This window comes from Nansenia antarctica (genome assembly GCF_963989245.1).
Source record: "Nansenia antarctica genome assembly, chromosome: 8".
Lineage (NCBI taxonomy): Eukaryota > Metazoa > Chordata > Actinopteri > Argentiniformes > Microstomatidae > Nansenia > Nansenia antarctica.
This window is the reverse complement of record NC_137678.1, coordinates 5,074,810-5,088,126: the sequence shown is the minus strand read 5'-3', so window position 1 is coordinate 5,088,126 and position 13,317 is coordinate 5,074,810. Positions and strand designations below refer to the sequence as shown.

Sequence of the window (13,317 nt, the reverse complement as noted above, 5' to 3'; positions counted from 1 at the left end):
ATTATCCATGTGTACCATAAAAGAAAGACTTCACACAAGCAAATACAGAGGGTTCACCACAAGGTGCAAGCCATTCATAAGCCTCAAGAATAGAAAGGCCAGATTAGACTTTGACAAAAAAACATCTAAAAAAGCCAGCCCTGTTCTGGAACAGCATTCTTTGGACCGATGGAACTAAGATCAACCTGTACCAGAATGATGGGAAGAAAAAAGTATGGAGAAGGCTTGGAACGGCTCATGATCCGACGCATACCACATCATCTGTGAAAAAACGTGGAGGCAGTGTGATGACATGGACATGCATGGCTTCCAATGGCACTGGGTCACTAGTGTTTATTGATGATGTGACAGAAGACAGAAGCAGACAGATGGATTCTGAAGTGTTTAGGGATATTCTGTCTGCTCAGATTCAGACAAATTCAGCAAAGTTGATTGGATGGTGCTTCACAATACAGATGGACAATGACCCAAAACATAGTGTGTAAGCAACCCAGGACCTTTTTAAGGCAAAGAAGTGGAATATTGGCCAGAGCAATGGCCAGTCAATCACCTGATCTCAACCCAATCAAGCATGCATTTCACTTGCTGAAGACAAAACTAAAGGCAGAAAGACCCACGAACAAACAACAACTGAAGACTGCTGCAGTAAAGGCCTGGCAAAGCATCACAAAGGAGGAAACCCAGCATTTGGAGATGTCCATGTGTTCCAGACTTCAGGCAGTCATTGCCTGCAAAGGATTCTCGACAAAGTATTAAAAATGAACATTTTATTTATGATTATGTTAATTTGTCCAATTACTTTTGAGCTCCTGAAAATAGGGGACTGTGTATAAAAATGGTTGCAATTCCTAAACGTTTCATACAACATTTTTGTTCAACCCCTTGAATTAAAGCTGAAAGTATGCACTTCAATTACATCTTGATTGTTTCATTTCAAATCCTTTGTGGTGGCATACAGAGCCAACATTATGGAAATTGTGTCACTGTCCAAATACTCCCAGACCTAACTGTATATAAATAAATGAATGTCAATGACCCCAGGTGTGGGACTTTATTAGGTCAAACAGGTTTGAGGGGTCAGGCAAAGGACTTGGTGGAGTCAGGCAAGGGTCAGGCGATCATCGTTGTAATCCATGGAGCAGGGCAGGAACCATGGTGCAAGGTGCTGGGCTGGAGGTGTCCATGGTGCTGAGTGCCCACTGATGAGCTAAATAAAACATTCTATTTCTGATGAGTCAACAGCACTAGGGCTCCTTCACAAAACCCTTACTGGAATCTTCATACACTCTGTGAATAAGTCTTTACTTTCTGATGAGTCAACAGCACTAACCCCATCCAGTGCGACATGTAGATAGCATATACAGTATTTAGAATATGTAAAATGCAAACACCAGAAATGCAAGAAAGTTTATGAGGTATACCAAATGGAATTAATAACAAGTGTTACAACACTTCTGTCTAGAGTAAAATAAGGGCCTAACAGGGTAGAGTGCACAATGTACAGGTGTGTTGCAACACAAATGCCCAAAAAAGTGTACAAGGGATCAAATCAATTCAAGTTTTATTTGTTTATTTTATTTGTTTGTTTATTTATTCATAATGACAGATGTTCAGTGTCCAGTGTAGTGTAGTGTTCAGTGTTGTGTCCAGTGTCCAGGTTCCAAAAGCTTGGTCAAAAGGACGCAAGGGTAAAAAACCTGTGCACTGTGCATCCAGGAAAATTCCCCTGCAGCCCTCTAGTCGTAGAGCGACTACTTACCAGTTTGCCCACCAGTGCAAAGCTGCGGCCCCCACAACCCCCCCGAGGGACCCCACACGCCCGCCCCGCCCCACCACCGGCACACCCGGCCCAGCCCACCAGGCTCAGACTATCATAGCCCTGCACGAGGCTAGCCGGGTCAGGTGCCCCAGCGGCAGAACAGACCAAGCACGCAGGCCGGCCCAGGGAGCCCAGCGCGCGGCAGGCAAGCAGGGGCGAAAAACCTGTACACAGCGCCTCCAGGAAAAGTGCCACTAGACCTTAGGGGTCTAGCCGGTGTGTATCTTATGAGTGATAAATCATTGCCGCACTTTATCGCCAATGCTCTTTTAACATTGTCTCTATGGTCTTTCAGCTTCCTTTTTTCTTCTTAGCTCAAATTTTCGACCATGTAATGGTCAAATAGCTGCTTCTCACTGTTGAGACAAAATGTTATAAAGAAGTGATTAATAAATAATTTAAGAAACTCACATGCATCAGTGGTTGCAAACTGTCATGGAAATTGTATTAGCACTCTCCAGCTTACCTCAAGTCATACTGTGGTCCAAATGTATACATTTCTATGGCTTTCTTATTGGAAACACAGTCCACAGATAATGAAAAAAACAAGAATTAGACATAAATAGACATAAATAGGGGGGATATAAATAAAAATAGAATAGAAATACATTAACTGTACATAGCTCATAACTGTATATAATTATCTTTGTTTTGTCACTATTTGCACTTCTGGTTATATGCCAAACTGCATTTTGTTGTTGGTACTTGTACTCAGCAATGACAATAAAGTTGAATTATCACCTTCAATAACACATCCTGGTACAACTCCCTCACTGTCAAACACAAAACCAAACTCTCCCGTATAGTCAATCAGGCAAGTAAAATCATCGGCTCACCTCAAACTCCCCTGTCTGAAATCTACAACCGGTCACTAATCAGGAAAGCCACACAAATCACACAGGACCCCTCTCACCCCCTCCACCAATCATTTCAGCCACTTATAGAACTCCACTGGCCCGGAAAAACACAGATAAAAAAATCATTCATTCCCACTGCAACCACCGCCCTGAACATTTTAAAATAGGAAGCACACTGTTTTTCTTTTAAACCACAACATTTTAGCATTTTAGCTTTTAAATCATAATACCGTTTTTCTTACTATTATTTTTAAATAACTAGACTTTTTAAATAGGCACCACATTTTATAAACACTGCTATATCTGTCTGTTTTTATTGTATGTATGTGACCTATGTGTGTTTTTAATGTGGATACCGTATTCATGAACTGCACAAAGCCTGTCAAAGGAGAATTTTTGTCACTCTGTGACAGACAATAAAGCAATCTTGAATCTTGAATCTAATCTCATATCTGATAACGCTAAACCACATAGGATTACCCAGTTAGCCAAGCCTGATTTATGAACAAAACTACGTGCGAAACAGCCAAATGCGTAACACATCCAACAACCTAAATAATAAATACATATATGAAAACTATAACGTTCATTAATCATATACATATATGTATAACTATATGTTCATTAATCATATTTCGAAATTCTCACCTGAGCTGTATTTGCCATTGTCCTTTAAAATCTCGCGGTCCTCTAAAGTCCTTTAAAATATCGAGGTTTCTCGCGGTTACTTATGTGATGACCCGCTCGAACCAAATATAACGCCGGCGGAAACGCCGGCGGCGAGACCGTAAGAAAAGGCGAGGCCGCAGGGGAGGCCTGCTAGCAAGGCTAAGGAGAAGCCCAAACAAGCCAGCCCTACCAAGCATTTTCCTCTCTAATGTCAGATCCCTGACTAACAAGATGGATGAACTGAGATTACAGGTGGCCAAAAACAGCATCGTAGGGGATAGCTGTGTGATTATTCTGACCGAAACCTGGCTAAATGACAACATTGTGGACGCTAACGTTAGCTTAGAGGGCCGAACGCTACATCGCGCTGACCGAACGGAGCGTAGCGGGAAGTCAAGAGGAGGTGGGATCATAATATCGACGAAGGATAGCTGGTGCTTAAACACGAAAACTGTAAGTAGCCACTGCTCCCCAGACCTAGAATACTTGACTGTTAAATGCCGACCCACATACCTGCCTAGGGAGTTTAACGCGGTGCTAATTACATGTGTGTATATAGCACCTAGCTCAGACAGCAAAGTAGCATTGGCGCGACTATATGACGTCATTAGTAGCCAACAAAGTACTGATCCACAGGCTATCCACATCATAGCGGGGGACTTTAATCATGTCGACCTGAAGGCAGTACTACCCAAGTTCTACCAGCATGTAAAATGTGCAACGAGAGGAGAAAAAACACTGGATAAGGTATACACCAACATCAAACGTGCTTACAAGGCTAGTCCGCTAGCTCATCTAGGCATGTCTGACCATGTGTCAATCCTCCTGATTCCTGCATACACTACAATGGGGAAAAGTGCTCCCACCACCACTAAGACTGTCAGAACCTGGCCAGAAGGGTCCGCTCCACTGCAGATCTGCCTAAATGACACCCTATGGCAGGAATATGAGCATGAGGACCTGGAACAGTACACGTCGTCGGTTCTGAACCACATAGTGAACTGCACCAACTCAGTCACCGTGGACAAACGGGTCCGGGTCTACCCCAACACGAAGCCATGGATGACTGGGAAGGTCCAAAAACGGATAAATGAGAGGGACAACGCATTCTTCGCAGGGAAGCGCACACCGCTGTACAGCTCCACCAGGGCCAACCTAAAGCGCGGCATCAAAGCGGCCAAGGCAGAGCACAGAGAGAAGATTGAGGAATGCCTCCTGAGCAACGACTCCAGGCGGATGTGGCAGGGGGTTCAGCAGATGACAAACTTCAGAGCCAACAGGCTCACAGCCGCAGAGGACGACCCCCTGCTGGCGGGAAAGCTGAACACCTTCTACGCCCGGTTCGACGAGGGGCGAACGGAGGTAACCACAACACAGACACCACTCTCTCCAGCTCTCAGCAGCCTTACCCTCACAGAGCACGAGGTGAGATGCGTACTGAAGGCGGTGGACCCCAGGAAAGCCTCGGGGCCGGATGGCGTCCTGGGACGGGTGCTGAGAGACTGCGCCGACCAGCTGGCCGGGGTCTTCACCAACATCTTTAACCAGTCCCTGTCCCAGGCCACCGTCCCACCCTGCCTGAAAACCTCAACTATCATCCCAGTCCCGAAGAAAAGCACGGTGAGCTGCCTAAACGACTACCGCCCGGTGGCACTCACACCAATCATCATGAAGTGCTTCGAGAAACTAGTCCGGGCCCACATACTCACACGCCTCCCGCCCAACCTGGATCCATACCAGTTCGCCTACAGAGCCCACAGGTCCACAGAGGACGCCATAGCGACGACTCTCCACGCCACTCTATCCCACCTGGAGAGGGGAAACAGCTACGCGAGACTGCTCTTCGTGGACTTCAGCTCCGCCTTTAACACCATCCTTCCAGACAGGCTAGTGACCAAACTACTAGACCTGGGTCTATCACACTCTATATGTGCGTGGATCAAGGACTTCCTGACCGACCGCCCCCAGAGGGTGCGGGTGGGCCCCCACACCTCCACAGCCCTCAGCCTCAGCACTGGGTCACCCCAGGGCTGCGTGCTAAGCCCCATCCTCTACAACCTCTACACCCACGACTTCACCCCCATCCACCCCAGCAACTACATCGTAAAGTTTGCAGACGACACCACCGTGGTGGGATGTATCTCGGGGGGGGACGAGGCGGCGTACAGGGATGAGGTAGAGCAATTGAGCAAGCTGTGCAAGGTTAACAACCTGCTGCTAAACAAGTCAAAGACCCAGGAATTCATCGTAGACTTCAGGAGGAAAAAGTCCGAGATCCTGCCCCTGCTCATCGACGGAGAGAGCGTGGAGATAGTCTCAACCCTCCGATTCCTGGGACACAACATGCGGGATGACCTGGCCTGGAAGGACAACACTAAAGGCACCATCAAGAGGGCACAACAGCGGCTATACACCCTGAGATGCCTCAGGAAACAACACAACAAGAAGGAGATACTGGTGGCCTTCTACCACGGCGCAGTGGAGAGCATCCTCACCTACGGCATCTCCAACTGGTTCCACAGCTGCACAACAGCGGAGAGAAACGCGCTACAGAGAGTCGTGAGAACAGCACAGAACATCACCGGCGCCCCCCTCCCCTCTCTGGAGGAGCTGTACAACACACGCTGTCTCAGGAGGGCCTCCAAGATCTCCAGGGACCCGACCCACCCTGGGCACGTACACTTTGTCAAGCTGCCCTCGAACAGGAGGTACAGGACCCCGGCCGCTAAGACAAACAGACTGAAGGACTGCTTCTACCACAGGGCCGTCAAGGCCCTGAACACAGAAAAGGCCTAAGTTCTGGGCCCAGGACAGTCCGGACGGATTGTATGGCAGCTAGTGCTGAGGCACAAACATGTACATTTTCAAGCCTGCAAACTGTGACACTTTAAAATAATGTGAAAAAATACTTTTGTGCAATATGACAACCCTAGTTGACTATCTGTGCAGTATAGTACAGTGGATTGTGTACATAGCCTTTATTGATGTAAACCAGCTCCTTACCTTCTTGTGATTTTATGCTTTTATGCTTTTTCTAAAATGTGTTTTTTTTTTTGCCTTTCCTAACACCAGGGGAGCCACCCCTCCTAAATTTTGTTGTTTGGTACCTGTACTGTAGCAATGACAATAAAGTCCATTCCATTCCATTCCATTCCATTCCAAATATGGTCTTCAATAGTCCGGGTGTCGACACCCTGCGGATGCAGCTGGACCCTTCTCTCTTAAGGCCCAGACCAAAGTGATTTACTCGTTAGGGCTTCAATGAGTCAGGTGAATATAATTCCAGTGTTGAACTATATACTCTGAAGTAACTCCAAGCCTTCTAAAGTATCCAACTGCGGTGGCTGTTGTGTCTGGTGTTAAAAACCATGGGTTCCTCTAAACAGATGTCCAAGGATGTCAGAATCAAGATAGTTCACTTTTAGGTAGGCTCCATAGGTATTGAAAAGGTCTCCCTCCCCTGACGTGGTGGAGGCCTTAACAACCTTCTATCAAGGTGCTATCTATTCAATTAGCCTACCTGACTATATAATGGCTCTCTTGCACTGTTTGTATGTACTGTATTTACTACGGCCGAAACCGTTGTCCTATTAAACATTTTCTTTTGCATCTGGAACCTGAGTGTGCGGCTTCTATTTCTTTCAAAAGGCTAATCCTAAAGCCTATAGGCGATCACTTTGCATACTGGTGCACGTTAGCATAGGCTCCTGCTAGATTGTAGTGCATGTTTGGATGAATTGGGATTGACATACCAACAAATATATGAAACACTCCTGATCAGAGCTGTTTATCGGGTCCGGACAGGTGGATCAGCTGTAGGCCTTGGGTCATTTACAACATTCACAATGTTTTTTTTCCTAGCTCAAAGCTAACTAGATATCAGGCAAAGACAGCAACACACGGTTTAACTAATCACCATGCCTTACTAGCCTAAAGTAGTTACCTTCATTTAGACACTGACATTCTAGTGCCGTTGCAAGTGGCCCCACAAGTTTACAAACTCACTCATGTAAAAAGACACCACACAATGATCCAAACACCTTTTCAATGTTTAATGGGTTATCACTGAGCTCTATTGTAGCAATATCAAACATGCGGTCTGGATGTAAGCGCCTTTAGATACAAAGTGGACAAGGCAGTATAAATAATACAATGTGCACTGTATGTCATCATGGAAAATATATACTGTGTATATTTATTTATATATGTATAAAACGTGCTTTTCAGAAACTTCTTGGATAAAGGAGGGCACTACAAAGCACACCACTACTCTCCACCTGTAACATATGAGCTAGATACACACCACGTGCCCAAGAGGAATTCTTTACAAAAATATCAGAGCATGACATTCAAAAAGCATTACATGTTACCGTTCACTGCTTCAGCTTGTGGGAGATATTTGCAGATTTTTAAAACGTTCTTTTTAACAAAAACATTTGTAAACTTTACCCTCTTGTTACCAGGAATAATATTTAAAAATACACATTCTTACTACAGGTGGATTTACCAAAGGCATGAAGGCAACAGCACTTACATAGTTACCTTAAAGGGATGGTTCAGCCTATTTTCATGTTTGGGTGAATATCCTCACAGACCAGTAGTGAAATAATCTCTGGTATTGCGTTCTCTGCTGTGCTACTCCCAGCAAAAGCTAATAGTCAACAGCGGTTTCTCAGATAGACAGGATTCCAAGGTACCGAACATTAGCATGGTCTGATTTGAGCCAAAATGCTGTCAGAGAAACTAAACTATGTTTAGTAGCATGTTATGCTTAAAAATGATTTATTGAAGTAACTATTTTATTTTCAATAGTATGCACAGTCTCTATAATCTATTTGCTGAGAACTGGAACAAAATGTCAAAAAGCATGTGCAGGGTTGTCTAGTATATAGTGGCTACTAAACATTGTTTGAATATCACATTTCTGATGAGATTTAGAGCAGGTAATTCAGACAAAGCTAAATTCCTTGGAATCCCATCTATTGGAGAGGCCGCTGCTTTCCTGTTAGCTTTTGCTGGGGTTAGGGTTAGGCTAGCTACCAACGGAACAGTGGAGAAGACTGGCCTATGAGGATAATTCAGGGTAAGATGATATTTCACCTCAACATGAAGGCTACGCCATACGTTTAAGGGCAAAACAAAACGCATGAAAGGTCCAAATCTACTTCAATATGTTTTAAGTCATTCAATGCTTGTGTTCTATCATTGGTTTGCCCAGACGTAAATTCATACCATAAAGGAGTCAAGCTGTTCTATTGGTTCCCCCTCTTGCATTCAAGCTGGCTGTAGTAAACATACTTCCCTCTAATAACCATCATGCTGTGTGGTAAGTAAATACAAGTTATTGCCAGAGTGAAGAGCTATCAGACCTATATGAGCAACTTCCCCTGGTGACACATACCAGTGTACAGTACTATTCTTCTCTTGTGGGTGTAGTGTCCTGTACTAGATACTTCAGATGCATTGTAATCATTCACTGTATAATACCAAAAATAAAACTATTCACCTTGGCCACAAGCATTCAGGATGGCAGAGGAGCTCAATCCTCTCCACTTTTGCCAGTCCGGTTCTTCTGGTAAGTGTAAAAGGTAAGTGCTTCAGTCCTCCTCGCCCCCCTGCCATTTATGAGAGCTCTGTGTTCTGTGGCGAGGGAACTTCAGGAGCCTCCAGGCCCAATATCAAACCCTAGACACCCTCCTTCACCTTAAGGAGTCTGGGGAGAGGGTGCATCACATAAGCACAGACTACAGGTACATGAGCTGGTTGGCACGTCATCTGTCGATGGACTAGCAGTGTTGAATGACTGGCATAACTCACATTTCGACACAGGACAAAAAGACTACGACTCTAAAAAGGCAGAAGCGGGATAGAGAGAGAAGTCCTCTGGGAGAAGCGTGAAGGAGGATCCTATGTGTGCATTCGTTTTTTGGGATATGCTGAGTGGAACATTGTTTATCATCAGTCCTTTTTGATTGCGTGACAGGAGGAAGCACCCACCACCTTGAAGCTGCACCACACCTCCCCAGTAAGGTTAACTGGAAAAAACAGACAGAGATGAGGGAAGAGTTAGTTTCTCCATAGTGTCAAATAAGTGTCCCAAAGTGCATAACACAGTCCTACATGTCAGAATACCAGTCATAAGGCAGGGCTTGACATTAAGCTTTTTCAGGTACTTGACCTTCGGACAAGTGAACTTATCTTTTACTTGTCCGAGAGCTCAAGTTACATGTCCAAATATGACGATGCGCGTGTGTGTGTCTGTCTATTAACACATTACAACCCAGTAATACCTTACATTACAATTCCAACAATTACGGTGGATCTACGTGCACGCCAGAGAACGTGATCCTGCCAGCATTAATGTTTTGATTCAAAGGCATGATGCCAGATTCTCTAGGCATGACAACATGTCCGCACTCCCCTACTCAGTGGACATAGATTGTTTGACAAGGCAGCTACATTGACAAGGCAGCTACATTGACAAGGCAGCATACATTGACAAGGCAGCTACATTGACAAGGCAGCTACATTGACAAGGCAGCAGACATTGACAAGGCAGCATACATTGACAAGGCAGCAGACATTGACAAGGCAGCTCCATTGACAAGGCAGCAGACATTGACAAGGCAGCAGACATTGACAAGGCAGCATACATTGACAAGGCAGCTACATTGACATGGCAGCTACATTGACAAGGCAGCATACATTGACAAGGCAGCATACATTGACAAGGCAGCTACATTGACAAGGCAGCTGACATTGACATGGCAGCAGACATTGACAAGGCAGCATACATTGACAAGGCAGCTACATTGACAAGGCAGCTACATTGACAAGGCAGCTACATTGACATGGCAGCTACATTGACAAGGCAGCTACAATGACAAGGCAGCACACATTGACAAGGCAGCAGATATTGACAAGGCAGCAGATATTGACAAGGCAGCAGATATTGACAAGGCAGCTACATTGACAAGGCAGCTACATTGACAAGGCAGCATACATTGACATGGCAGCTACATTGACAAGGCAGCTACATAGGTCATTAATACATTTATTACTTTTTCGATCAGACATTATTTTTTTGCGGATATTATTAATACATTGATTTATTTATTTTTCTCTTTGTTTTGACTTGTCTGTCGGACAACTACAGGAGGAAGTCCACTTGTCCGAACATAAAATATACTTGTCCCGGACAAGTGGACAAGTCTTAATGTCAAGCCCTGCATAAGGGTAATAAAAGTGTATGACAACTAAACGCATTACCTCTTAGAGTTACACCAAGACAAGACAGTACATATTTGAAGGCTAATTCAGCATTTAGATGGGGTTCAGAATGAAATGGAGGATTAACAATTCGGTTGTTAAGTCTGACGTCAAACGTGACGTTTTGCAATTTCCGGGTCCAAACCAGAAATTCCCTGCACCAGAGTACCAGTGTACTACAGCGGTAGAATGACAGTTCAATCGTTTTTTAGACTGGGATCTATTCATAAAACAAGGGACACAGCAGCACTTTCCCGTTTTTCCCCATATTTGTCAGCGTCTTTGAGCCTCGGAAAAGCGCTATATAAATATAATGAATTATTATTATTACTGGCATTTCGAAGAGAGCGTCTCAGCCAACTTTGGACGTCACGACTTAACCGAATAACACATTTCCTGCATGTTAAGCAGAAGGTTAGCCAGGAGTCATTGGTGGGAGGCACACATCTGACTTGGGAGACGAGTCAGAGAACATGATCACTGAGCTACAAATCGCCTTTCATTATCGACAACTAGCCATTAAGTCATACCGACTGAAGCAGAATTGGCTAGGTGCACGATCTCCACTACTTCCTGAAAGGCACCTTGCATGAACATACCCTTTTTCACTCTATTGGTTTAATTGATTAATCAGCTGTGCACTGTGTGTTCCAAATGTTTACCGCACAGCTGATTAATCAATTAACCAATAGAGTGAGACAGGATATGTTCATGCAAGGTGCCTTTCAGGAAGTAGTGGAGATCGTGCACCTAGCCTATAGCAGATGTGCTCAGGTCGATCTTCTCGACCACCAAAATTGCCTGTTCCGCCTCATGCGACTGCCTCTCCACAGACAACCAAGAAACAGACTACTTCCACAAATCCGTACAAACACAGGCGCACTCACAGCCATCCAGAACCACGCCTCACAACCAGCCCTGGGTGTTGAATGTTTTATTGCAAAACGTCACAGTAAATACAAACCATATTATGAACATTCTCTTTTACATAAAAAAATGACTAGTCAAAGTGAAACACACGCGCACATGCACACACACATACACATGCACAGTAGACACTCACACACGGACAGAATAGGGTCATGAAAGTCGTGATTTGTGTCCACTGTTGGGAGTCCTATGTCATGGTGGGGGGCTGAGGTCAGAGGGACAGAGGTCCCAGGGGGGTCAGGAGGAGGCTGATATGAAAGACGTATAGCATTATTATTATTATTATTATTATTATTATTTTCAGTACAGACATTGACCTTGTGACGCACACGCACGTGTGCGCAATAGCTGCGCTACTTCTAACTCGCGCCGTCTTTCACACTTTTTATGTATCTCCAGTGAGGAATGCAGCACACTCTTAAAGGAGAGGTTTCTCAGGGTTGCAAATAGACGGTGAGGGAATGAGAGATCAGCCAGTTAAATCCAAGTTAAATCCAAGTAGACAATCATTTCTCGGGTCCCTAATCATGTGACGCCCGACACGTTCAACATTAACGGGAACAGGACATAGTTTATCTTTAATGAACACATTTGGAATTAAATGTGAAAAAGGAGGAGCATGTGTCATGGAGGAAGTGAGAGTCTCTGATGTTGACCGTAGCATGGAGCAGGTTAGACACATGGAAGAATAGGCTCCATGCTGTCTCTATTATCCGATGTGGGACATACCATTGAGCATGTTCTCCATGCTATGGACAATAACCTGAGAAAAAAAGGAGCTTGTCATGTAGCATGGGGATATTGTTCAAATATCTAATTTGGAATGGAGCATGGAGGAATAAAGACCATGATATGCTATATCCATCCACAGAATACTGAATAACCAAATACTACATTGAATTTAGATTACACCTTTTTTCCCCAGTCCCAAGAGGTCTGACTTTCAGAGTTGAGGTCAATTCAAATTCAATTCATGTGAAGTGAAGCATTTCTCTCGAAATGAATTCAAATGTTAAGTAGATGTGGTTCCAGTCCTACCTTTCCTACAGGAAACAGTTTGTCACCATCAACGGCTCCAGTTCCTCCCCAGCCCCAGTCAACCAAGGCATGCCTCAAGCCTCTGTGCTTGGACCCCTCCTCTTCACTATCTACATGCTTCCCCTCTCGGCCAGATCATCCGCCACCAGGGCCTAAACTTCCACTGCAATGCCGATGACACGCAAATGTATCTCAGCACAACACCATCCTCTCAGCTCCCCCCTCAATCTTGTCAACTGCCTGCTTGAAATAAAAACATGGATGTCATCTAACCTACTCAAACTCAACAGTAAGAAAACAGAGCTCATGGTTGTGGCACCCAAGGCGCTGCTGCGGAAGGTTGGTGACTTTCTCCTCCAGGTCGACGGCTGCTCCATCTCCCCATCCCCCAAAGTCCGCAACCTAGGTGTCATCCTTGACTGCACCTTCTCCTTCCAGTCACACATCAGATCCATCACCAAATCTGCCTTCTTCCACCTCAAAAACATTGCCAGACTCCGATCGTCCAACTCTGTGGCCGAAACCCTCGTCCACGCCTTCGTCACCTCCCGCCTGGACTATTGCAACGGAGTCCTGTTTGGGGTACCCAGCAAAGCCCTGGACAGGCTCCAGTTTGTGCAGAACTCAGCTGCCAGGGTAGAGCAGTACATTACCCCACCCTCACCCACCTCCACTGGTCCCGGTCAAGTCACGCATCCTTTACAAAATCCTCCTCCTCACCTACAAATCCCTCCT

At 45.1% G+C, this 13,317-nt stretch overlaps 1 protein-coding gene across 1 annotated transcript in view; it reads right to left on the bottom strand.

The window, feature by feature from the left end:
* The window catches only part of LOC308163774 (rho-associated protein kinase 2-like), a gene marked incomplete at both ends in the record, with an annotated part of 345,346 nt that overhangs the window by 296,697 nt on the left and 35,332 nt on the right, over positions 1 to 13,317 (bottom strand). The window lies entirely within an intron of this gene.